The 12,329-nt window shown below is 38.7% G+C and overlaps 1 pseudogene across 1 annotated transcript; it reads right to left on the bottom strand.

Moving 5' to 3' along the window:
* Positions 1–433: 433 nt before the first annotated feature.
* On the bottom strand, positions 434–11,309 carry LOC132683845 (tubulin alpha-1A chain-like; annotated as a pseudogene). Its single transcript, XR_013557860.2, has 3 exons — positions 11,210–11,309; positions 9,506–9,621; positions 434–1,939 (listed from the first exon to the last, which is right to left on the bottom strand). The product of XR_013557860.2 is annotated as a tubulin alpha-1A chain-like (transcript).
* Between the last annotated feature and the right edge of the window lie 1,020 nt (positions 11,310–12,329).

Raw genomic sequence — 12,329 nt, forward strand, 5'->3', positions numbered from 1 at the left:
GCATGTGGCCAAAACATTGTCTTTTCCAACAGGAATATAAGACTGATATTTTGGTTACAATTACATGGGAGATGTGTTTAAAGACAATACCCCAAAATATAATTGATTAATTGTTTTATTATTATTATTATTATTATTATATTTTTTCATTTAAGACAAGGGAATACATAAGGTACCTGGGTGGCTCAGTTGGTTAAGCATCAGACTCTTGGTTTCAGCTCAGGTCATGATCTCACAGTTCCTGAGTTAAAGTCCCACATCAGGCTCTGTGCTGACAGTGCAGAGAATGTTTGGGATTCTCTGTCTCCTATCTTTCTCTGCCCATAGCCCTCTTGTTCTCTCTCTCAAGCTAAAAAAACTTAAAAAAAAATTAAAAATGACAGGGAATACTTTATTCAAATCCATCAGAGAAACGGACAGCTTGGGTGTGAAAAAAAGCATTGTATTTTCAAGCATTGGTCAGTAATTGTATATGAGAGTATATACTGCTACATACAAATTAACTGATTAGAACACAACTTTTCAATGTTTAAAACAATAAACTTCCCTGCAAAAGCAGCACTTTTGGGACATTTTTAACTTCAGTATTTCTCTCCTTCTTCTTCACCCTCTTCTTTAACAGAAGCCCTACTGACCTTCTCATAATTCTCAAGGGCAGCCATGTTATCATGGGCCTCAGAAAACTCTCCATCCTCCATGCCCTTGCCTATATACCAGTAAACAAAGGCATACTTGTCATACATCACGTCAAACTTGTGGTCCAGGTGAACCCAGGACTCAGCAATGGCTGTGGTGTTACTCAGCATGTACAGTTTGCTGTACTTTGGCCAGTTCTCCACCAGGTACCACAGTGGGAGGCTGGTAATTAATACCAACTTTGAAGCCAGTGGAGCACCAATCCATACACTGGATTATACAGTTGGTCTTGATGGTGGCAATGGCATCACTGACATCTTTTGGAATCATGTCACCACAGAACAGCAGGCAGCAAGTCATGTATTTACCATGGCAAGGGTCACATTTCATCATCTGGTTGGCTGACTCAAATCATGCATTAGTGATCTTTGCTACAGAAAGTTGTTCATGGTAGGTTTTATCAGCAGAGGTGACAGGATCATGTGTGGCCAGAGGGAATTGGACATGGGGATAGGATATCAGGTTGGTCTGGAATTCTGTCAGATCAACATTCAGGGCTCCATCAAATTTGAGGGAAAAAGTTATGGAGAACATAATTTGACCTGTTAACCTATTCAGGTTAGTTTAGGTTGGGTGTTCAATATCAAGATTTGTATGACAGGTGTAATAGATTGCCTCATTAGCACAGAGTGCTCCAGGGTGGTATGGGTAGTGAGGATGGAGTTTTAGGGTTCAACTACAGCTGTGGAAACGTGGGGGCTGGGTAAATGGAGAACTCCATCTTGGACTTCTTGCCATAATTGACATAGAGATGTTCCACCAGCAGGGAGGTGAACCTGGAACCAATTTCCCCTCCAAAGCTGTGGAAAAGCAAGAAGCCCTAAAGACCTGTACACTGGTGAACCAGTTTCCTAATTCAGTCCAAGACAAGGTTAATGATCTCCTTGCCAATGGTGTAGTGCCCTTGGGCATAGTTATTGGCAGCATCTTCCTTGTCTGTGATGAGCTTCTCAGGGTAGAAAAGCTGGCAGTAGGTGCCAGGTGAGAAGTCCATCAATGACCATGGGTTCCAAGTCTACAAACACTGCCCTGGGCACATGCTTACCAGCATCCATTTCAGTGAAGAAAGTGTTGAAGGAGTCATTTCCTCCCCCAGTGGTCTTGTCATTTGGCATTTGACTATGGGGGTGGATAGGACTATTGGTGTTCCAAGCAATAGAGCTCCCAGAAGGCATTGTCAGTATAGACACCAGCCTGGCCAACATGGATGGAGATGCATTCAAGCATCGTTGATCCTTTGCAGCTGTCAAGCAGATGGCAGAGAGGAAAACAGGAGATTGTTGCTTCTTACAGTGTGACTCCTAGGCAGTTAATATAACAAAACCTGCCAGAATATAGCTTATTAAATGAAATGTAAATTTTTTATTTTTAAATAATACTTTCTCTGTGTGGAAAGAGTAAAAATCTGATGGACCAATAATTTCTGATAAGGTTATTTCAGTTCCATGAAATGTGAAGTGCTTTTTAAAAATGGTCTGCATCCTTGGGGCACCCATGTGGCTCAGTTGGTTAAGCATCTGACTCTTGATTTCAGCTCAGGTAATGATCTCACAGTTCATGGCTTTGAGCCCCTCATCAGGCTCTGCACTAACAGTTCAGAGCCTGCTTGGGATTCTCTCTCTCCCTCTGTCTCTGCCCTCCCCCACTTGTACTATCTCTCTCTCTCTCTCTCTCTCTCTCTCAAAATAGGTAAATAAATGTAAATCTTAAAAAAATAATAAAAAAATAAAAATGGTCCACACCCTTGACGAGTTCAAGTTTAGCAACATATAAAAAATATAAGTAACTAAATTATATTATCATATTTATTACTGCCTACATATATCGTACAAGGGAATGAGTAGTGAAGCTTATTTGAGATCAGTAAGGCTTCACAGAGATGGAGCTTATATACGAATAAATGAAATATGATGAGATAGTCATCTAATGAATCTAACATGTGCAAACAACATATGCAAGAGAATAGAGAAACAAAGTAATATGATGTATTCAGAGGATGTGAATTTGGCATTTCCAGACGTTAAGAAGGGGAAGGGTTCGATGGATGGGTATGAGACTGCAGGGCAACTGTATCATAAGATGAGTCATAAGTTATAAGATCCTGGAGGTTTTATTATGTAGATGAGAAAATATCTTAGAAAAGTTTCTATGTCAGCTATTCAAGATAGGATAGTTCACACTACTAGTGTAGAAGAGGAATTCACTAGTAGTGAGCCAGGAGACAGGAAACTTAAAAGGTTATTTTCACAGTTTGAATGATAAATTCAGTAATACCTAACCTAAGAGAGAGGTGGTAAAGATGAAGTAGGACAGATTGAAAGCCATTTCAGTATGATTTAATGATTAAATTAATACATATATATAGTGAGAATGGGAGAGTCAAATTAACTTCCAGGAATGTGGCTTTGGGGAGAAAGAAGATAATAGATTCAATTTGGGCATGTTGAATTTGAAGTTCCCATGGAGTACACAGGTTATATAAATTCAGTAGAAAATCATATATACAAGTTGTGACCTTGGAGAAAAGGACAGGGTCATAATAGTATATTGGTGGCTATCATATTCAAGGTCCCAAGAGGAAGCTTAGGACACATTCAATAATAATTAGAATAGTTTCATGAGGGTGCATTTACAAAGAGACGGATTGCAAAAGGATGGGCAGGATAAAGGAAACCAAAAGGATATTGAAGGAAGATGTTACTAACAGCAATAACTATTGCATCTTTTAGACCTAAATAGATGAGAGAAAGTAAATTATACCTAAAGCCAGATGTAAAGATATATAGGGTGAAAGTGGCCATCAAACAGTGTCCATCTGTTGAGGGGCACAGTCAGGCAGAGAGGAGATATCATAGGAGGGGAATACATAACCGGATCTGACTTTCTTCCTTCTCTCTAAACTTCTGCTGGTGATCTCCATTGGCCAAGCTGGTCAAAGGAAGACATAGTGCATGGAAGCTCATTGATATAGGACCTAAAGTTTTGCTTCTTAGGGCACAGAGCAAAGTGAGAGAGCCAGGAGTTAATCTGGAGTAAGCAGTAGAAGACACCCATCACAGAAGCACCAAGGGATGCTTACCTCAGGCAGAGTGTGCCAAACAAGTAAAAAGAGAGTCTCTGAGAGAAGAAAAGTGGGAAAAATCAGCACTGACAGTAAAATGAAAGGGAATTGATACAGTGGTTGTTATAGGATTGCCTAATGTTAGGCCACTCATGGAAAGTCAAACTCGTCATAATAGAAAATATGGAGAGGTCAGGAAACAAGAAAACGAGGACAGGAGAGTATATATTGTATATTGTAGGTGGTGATCCTAATAATAGTTTTAGTGGGGTGGGGTGATATTACAATGGATTAAGGAGTGAAAGGAAGTAAGGAAGTTAAAAGCAGTAAATGTAGATTCCTTTTTAAGGGTTTGTGAATTAAGAAAGAATGATGGTTAGAGGGGCAGTCAGGATGTGAGTTCCTTGAAGAAATATTCAAAGGTTATGAGATTTATCTAATGTTTTAATGCTATAGTTTTAGACTCAGGAATACCATGATTCTACTTTAGAAAGGCAGCAATGTTCATATTAAACAAGGCCAATATAACCCTCAACAGAGAATAAACAACTACAGTGTGAGTCTCTTCCTCTTGGTTCTCAAACTGTGTGTGCTAGAACCTGGGCAAGGGAGTATGTGAAATATTAACTAAATATGTTCTTAATCTGGTTTTCTAGGCCACAGTTTGACCTTTACTGATCTTGATGGTAAATGGAAGTATATTTCTGTGGCTACAGTCTACTGCTTAGAAAAGAAAGTCCCCAGATGTTTTTAAGTACTAGGCTTCAAATGATATCATTGATGATGAGACAGTACAGATTGTAGAGATTTTAATAGACAACAGGTTTCTATCTTCCTTCTTCAACTCATACTATGTATATACAAAATACCTTTATACTAGGAAATATAGTCAGTGTTGAGCAGTGGTTCTCAGTGGAGGGTTGTTTTGCACCCCTTAGGGGACATTTGGCAATGTCTGGAGACAAACTTGGTTGTCACAACTGGGCATGTGCTATTATCATGTAGTGGGCAAAAGCCAAGAATGCTGCTAAGCATCCTATAATGCACAGGACATCCGCACCTACAATGAAATTTTATGCAGCCCAAAATGTTAATAGTGGGGCTGTTGAGAAATCCTGGTGTCCAGTTCTGAAGAAAGAGAGGAAAAATACAAGAGACATTAATCCTGCCCCTGCTCAGTGATTCCTCAAAAGGAAGGAGTAGATATGCTAGAGTTCCTTATGAAGGTGTGGTGTTTCAGAACTAGAAGAAACTGGCATTCTTCTATTTTATAACTGACTTTGTGAGTAGCAACCCACAAAGATGTCCTACCATACTGAGGCTTGAATGGGGGAGAAAAACTATGGCAGCATAGTGAGGAGTTCTGGACATAGGATGGCTTCCAGATCATCCCCTGATTTCCCACTCCACCAGAGTAACACAGAAGTAATCCAAAAATTCCGGGACCCAGGAAGGCTGAGAGTAAGGGCCATGTGCTTGCCAGTGACTAAATACAACGTAGAGAATTTCATAGAAGTCTCCATAAGGTAAGTGGTGCAAAGTTGCCAGCTGAACTTGCGGAAAGCTGAGGTGACTGTGCTCTCAAAGGGAGCAGCAAACCCTGCCGTTCTTCTCCATAAATGATCATCCCAGATCTGACAGCTGCTTGCAACCAAAGACTCTTCTGCCATAAACAGTTCATGCCCCGTCCTAACTGAAGGTCCCTAGGGAGCTGAGTGAGCTTCTGGGAGCAAGCAGTCAGGGCCCAAGTGAGGCAATTAAGATGACTTTGTGAACACTTTGAGATGGAAGTTAAACAATATGGTAACTACTTTAAACAAACCAGGGTAAGGGAGTAAAAATCTCAGGTGGACTTCATAAAGATTTCTGCATGAAGTGGGGAGATCAGAAACTTGGATTGAGTTGAAAAAAGTTCAGTTTTAGAACATCTTAATTTTATTGACTTATACTGCAGATATTTCAGATCCACTGCACATTTAAAAATTAATATTGGTTATTCAACTGTTAAATTTCTCTTACTTAGGAATTGACTCCCCTGCCCCATGCCTCTTTAACAGGACTCAAGATTATATATGAAAGTATTTTACATTTATATTGTGCTTATACTGATTTCTAAAATCAGCTTATTCTGATTTCCTTATACATAATTTTCTGTCACAAAAAATATAGTGATTAAACTATTTTATGATTATTTCTTGACAATTGGCTATAATAGAGTTTATCCATGAATGTTTTGTAATACTATAAAACCAGTACTCAATTTAAAGAAAAGCATCAGGAATGAGGGATCCATAAAAGCAGTATCACTGGGCCACCTAAGTTTTAGAAGAATATCATTAGGCATACAGTTATATTAAAGAACAAAATATAGCTTTATTTTTTGGAGAACTGATAAATAAATAGAAGTTTTTTGGTAAAATCTCCATAAATAAATCTTTGTGTCTAAAGTAGCTATTTTAAAAGATTGTAAGAAGCTTACAGAAATACTATGGTATTGCTTAAATAAATTCAGGAAGAAAACCTAATGTCAAGAAAAACTTTATCTCCTCTTCTCCAATTTCTTTTCTTATATCCTTTTAGGAATGCCTTATTCATATATAAACTTTCTGAATGCATACAAGTGGCCCTGTTAAAGGTCTCCTGATCATCCTTGACAGTGGAAGTTTCCAGCTCCCCTTTTGCTCCCTCCCTGGTCACTACTACATTCACCTTCTACTGCCTAAGACCTCTCCATCCCCACCTCTTTGCACTTCCCACCCTGCACACTAAAGCCTTTCCCCATTACTATTTTTTCAATGATACATCTCATTGTCAGACTTCTACCATACAGAGGGTAAGGGCTGGTAAGAAGGAGGGTAAGAGGTTAGGAAATGTGGGATAGACACTAATGAGTTATTTCAGATTGCATAGTAGCTGTAATCTCAAATGGGCACTCCCATCTTAGCTCTGCCATTGAAGAAGGCCAACTATTCTTTACCTTAATTGTAGAAATTTCCCGGGTTTCAGTCTATTACATGAGCCAAGAATTTGGGGATTTAGGCCATTGCTCATTGTTTTTCTTTGAACTATCCAGTGCCATCAGAAGCATCTGCTCAACCTGCAGCCCTTGAATGCGTCCTTCCTGGCATTCTGTCCTTATGGTAGTTGCTCAGTTTCTCAAAGCCTTCAACGAGCTCTTTTTTCCAGATTACTATAGATAAGATGTGAATCATAGATATGCTATGCCATGCTGGGTGTTAAGATTATTCTCCTAGAATAGTAGGTGAAGTTTTGGTTTGTTTGTTTTCAGCCCTAATTAAGCAAGATGAATAATTCTAAATTCCATCTTATTTACCAAGATTGTTTAAGGCTAGATTACTGTGGTACAACTCTGGATGCCCTGTGTGTATCATCATGGTAGCCCCTCCAGGGTCACCTCTGCAACCTACTCATGGTATCATTTTGTCCCCACCAGTCAGAATTATTTATTCCAGAAACTGCAGATTGTTTCTTGCGAATTTGAACTGCCAAACAACTCATTTGGAAAAAAAAATATATAACAGGAAAGCTAGACAGATAGGCTCAGAAAAACTCAGAAAACCTAACTGGCTAGAAGCCTAGGCAAGGTCATCTAAGGAAATACCTGTGGGTAGAGGGCCAAGGCTGCCACCACTGGATGCTGGGTTCTTCCACTGGCTCTGCTGTGCCTGGACTGTGGAGGCTACTACTGGCAGCACTTGACTACTTCCCCTGGACAGTCAGAATTAATTCTAACATCGCTCTACTTCCCTGGCATAAGCACCTACATGATGAAGCATAGCTTCGAGCAATCAGAGAGAACACATGTCTAATATTAAAGCTTCTTTATTGGAAGGTGGTGCTTAAATTTTACGAAGTTAATACATTGGTAAATTTCCCCAAATATAAATAAGGGCTGTGGGCTAGAAATATTCCAGCACTTTTTCAGATTTACTCTCCATCCTTTTGCACCCTGCTCTATGCCTGGATGCTGACTTGTGCAGACTCCATCAACTCACCCCTTATTGTCTGGCCTCAGCTTGGGTAGCCAATAGAAAGCCCAGGCAAGAGACCAGTGGGGGAGGAGAGAGATATGAAGGTATATCTTTCTTTCTTTTTCTCCTAGCAGTGTCTCCATGGACTGGCTATATCATTTGACAGAAGTGTTAGCTTTTGTAGGAGACTTCTCCAGTTTTTTTCTAGCTTTCTGGGTCACTGGGATCCTATAACTGCTCCCTTTCCTCCTTAAAACCTATGGATGGTAATGGCATGAGATACTACACTATCCCTTGTGGTTTCCTTTGCACTACACTCATTTTTGTAAATTGCCTCTTAATTAAATCCTCCTCAAATTATCATCATTTAGATGTGCCATCTGTTTCTGACTGGGACCCCAAATTATATAGGCACCCTCAAAAATGTCAAGTGTCCTCTCTCAAGGTGTTTCTCCCTGTGGCCTCAAGCAGAGCTGTCCTGTAAGGAACACCACATATTCCTCTCTGTTTTCCCCATTGTGGTCCTTTTTTGCTTTCTGAAAGTAGACACCTTTTCAAGAAAAAGAAAATTTCAGGGCTATTTTACTGTAATAGCTACATGAAAGAACTTAGGGAAGGAAATCCCAAAGCAAAACTATGTAAAATAGAGAAAACTGGGGGAAAAAACTATTGTGTGGAAGAGTGGAATGTTTTAACCCTTGAACTCCCAATAAGGACACAAATTGATTATACCAAAGTGTTACATGATGTTTTTTACTTATAAAGTAGCACCTTCTATGTGGGGAAGGATATGGGCATTGGAAGGGAGGGTAAGGAAAAGTCAGTTAGAAAACAGAGTAGTGGCCATCACCTACTGTTTAGCATTAATGAAATAGCACATCGTAATCTGCTTATTTGCTATAGGCTATTATGTTGGAATGAGTCATGCAGCCAGTTAATGAGTTTAACAGACTGATTGAAGTCTATATATAAAATCAACATATTTTTAAATTTATGGATTAAAATTATGGATTTAGGAACATCTCTGGGTGTTTAGCTTTTAAAGAGATTTGTGATTTTTTTGTGTGTGCCTCAATGCCAGAATCTACCCTCAGTTTGGTAGTTAAATGACACTATTATTTTCCTATTTTACGCATTATATTTTATTGTTATAATGGTTTAATGAATTATTCTTTCCAGGTATAACCTACTTTTGTACAAAGTATATCAAGAGTTTAGGCTAAGGGGATAAAAACAAATGGGAGGATTTCAGGCACCAGAACATGGGGATAGTTGCTAAAATACGTTTAGAGAAAGTAGTTCTTAGGCACTTTTCATCACAATGTGTGTGTGTGTGTGTGTGTGTGTGTGTGTGTGTGTGTGTGTGTGTATTTCCCTATTTTGCTTTGGCATGTGACTAGAAGTAGATTTCTGTACCTGGCATAATCATACCCTTCCTAGTTTTATGAGAAAAGAAACAGATGTAGCCCATGTCCCTCCTAGGTCCCTTCTGCACATATCTAAACCCTGCAGGTTGCTTACTGTGAATATCTGTGACTCTGCTGAGGGCTTTGGTGTAGCTTGCGGGGGGGGCATACTTTCTCCTTACACAAGGCCAGCTGAAAGGGCAAGTAAATGCTCCAGCAATGACAGAAGGAGACTTAGTGGGTAAATATCTCAGATTTTCCACCCCTTGATTGTGATGATGTCATCTCTTCCAACAGCCCTAATAAGATTGAGCCACTTGCCCAAATTGATACCTAGTCTGATAACCTACCTTTTATTGGTTTCCTTGTCCTTCCTGTCATACTGTCCAACTCCCGGAGTGGTGCTTTCTGGGATCACCTCTCAAATAAAGTACCTGTACTTGAATCCTTGTCTCAGCAACGGTTTCTGGAATCCAAATAGACAGTTGATGCCAAAAATGGTCATAAGAGAAGACCCTCAAGACAAGATTCTGGAACTGGATTAGTCACCAGCTGTATGGCAATAAGGATCCTATAACTGGTGGTAAGCTGTGGTGTTGTAAATATCTCTTATGCTAAGAGTCTCACCTGTGGTGAATTGGAATGAGTTACAGGGGAACGAGATGCCTGAGTTCAGGCAATACTTCTAGCCTTTGGGAAATATGGGTAATGGTATAAGCATATTGGCATTGGTTGGCATATGACAACTGCAGTGAAGCCTTGTAGTATAAAAGTGACAGGCCTGAGGCAGCCAACTATCAGCTTAGCTTGGTATGATAGAAAGACCCTTTCTTCCAAGAGTGGGAGGGCCAACTGCTGACAGAAGTACATAGTGAGCTGCATTCATAGTCCTGGCAAGGCTCTTACACTGATGTTAGGGCCCTGCTGGGGAAAGAACAGACACTGATACATGGGATAAGTATTTTCTGGTGGATACTTTAGGAGGAAATATATTATTTGCTAAATGAGTTACAGAATCTGTATATTATATACAGTAGAAAGTACTGGGAAAAAGTGCTTGAAAATGAATGCTAAAACTGGTACACCATGATAGAGGGTGGGGAGAGGAATTAAAAGCAGGAAAAGGCAGTTTATTGATATGGGGTATTCTCCTGAGATTCAAGATTAAGGTTCTAACACTTCCTTGGAAGAAATTTCTTAGAAAATATTAAAGAAGTGATTAATAGACTTAGCAATGTGGTTATGTTAGAATGACTTTATTATGTAATACTAGAGAATAAACAAGTTGACTATGTTCACAGGTAGGACTTAGTATTTCTTTCTCTAAAGTGATAGAGAATGTGATAGTTAAGGGCATATAAATATTGTTGAGAAGTAGAGGTATTTTCTGTAGATCAATTAATGATAGGAATTGAGGATGATACTAATTTGTAATTGCTGAGCCCATGTAGCTACACTCAACTATCAGAGATTTATATGTAATTCATTAGACACCAGTCACTTGATGGCAAGTTGCTTGTATTGCACTGCCTACATACTGGGAGAAAGGACAATTCATCCTTATTGGTATTGTAAAGTATCTCCAATTTGGGTTTACTTTTCTACCTGCTCCAATGTCTAAAGATTTGAGATTGCACATACCACTGCCTTCATTCTATGGTAAGGGAGTTATGACATTAAGCCCTTAACCACAGGATTTACTCATTCCGTCATAGACTGTACCCTTCAGAAGTTGCAAGCGAGCCAGAACTTTAACTGGGTCTCTAAGAAGCTATTCCAATGTTCCTTTACTGATTTCTTTCCCTTCTCTGCTTCACACCTTCACTCCTCACTGATGTTTCCTTGGGATCACATCAGAAATAAAAGACTTGCACTTGAATCCAAGTCCCAGAATTTGTCTCTGTGAAATCCCAAACTGAGAAATATATCTGACTTAAAAGATAGGTAACTAAAAGACGTATGATCTCTATCAGTTAGGTATGGGTTCAGCTTCAAGCAATAGAAAACCATATAATTAAAACTTAAATACCCAAAGAATTGTTTAACATAATTACAATTTGGAGATCTTCAATCCAGGGCTGGTACAGTCTCTCAGTTATGCCAACAGGATCCAGGATCTTTCTCAGGTGTTCACATATACACCTTATTGTCCTATGTCACAAGAAGGCTGTGACATCATGTGATGTGACATAGGCCTCATATCATTTTCTGGGCAAATAGAAGTAGGAAACATTTAGAGGGAAAGACAGAATCAGCAGATATCTACCTAAATTTTTCAATGGGAATAGTGAGAACATGGATATCCATAGCAGCAAACGTGTTTGGAAAGCTGGAGTTTGAGCAGTTGAGTTTACGAGTTTTTGCAACCTTTATAATAAAAGCATAGGAGAAAAAGGATGAAAAGGGAAGTTCAATCAAACAACCCATAGTGTTACTATATGAATAGGCAAACTGAGAATTAAAAAAAAAAACTGACCTAAGTTTTAATCTACTTGTTTCCATTTTCCTAAATAAACAAATAATAGGGTGCAATGTGAAACTATAATACTCCCTAGAGTGTTTTAAATGTGAAAGCACTTAAAATAATTCACCACATTTAGTTGCCAAGTTTTCACATGCCCTATTTATTAATTTGAAAAATGTATATTAAGTCTCTACTAACTGACTTCCATGAGCACTACAGACAAGATTTCTGCTCTTTAGTTTCTGTTCTATGTATAAACTCATTCAAACTGCCTGGTTGCATCAGAGTAACTAATAAGAATTATTTATTTTGGGGGGCCATACAAATTCATTAAAATTTGCAAGAATTTTAAAATTCTAACTGTAAAAACATTTTTGTCCTCTTAATAATTAGAAGAACATCAAAATTAACTTTTCTGATTCTTAAATATTTTTCAAGAATTTCCAAATAATTTCTGATACTTATTTTTCTCATACAAGGACATCCAGGATCTTTAGCCTCAAAAACTGTAAATTGTTGAACTTACAAAAAAAGCACAAAATATAAAAACCGTAAAAGAGGATATACCTGTTTTTGCTCATAACCCTGAGTTATTGGCAATATTCCTCATATGCGATTATTTGCTATTACTTGCATCTTTGCTCTGTAGACTCCTGCCTTCGACTAAATAGCCGCAGATGAAAGCTGACACTAAAATCTGGAGCATTCAA

The sequence above is a fragment of the Panthera onca genome, chromosome C2, assembly GCF_046562875.1.
Source record: "Panthera onca isolate mPanOnc1 chromosome C2, mPanOnc1 haplotype 2, whole genome shotgun sequence".
NCBI lineage: Eukaryota > Metazoa > Chordata > Mammalia > Carnivora > Felidae > Panthera > Panthera onca.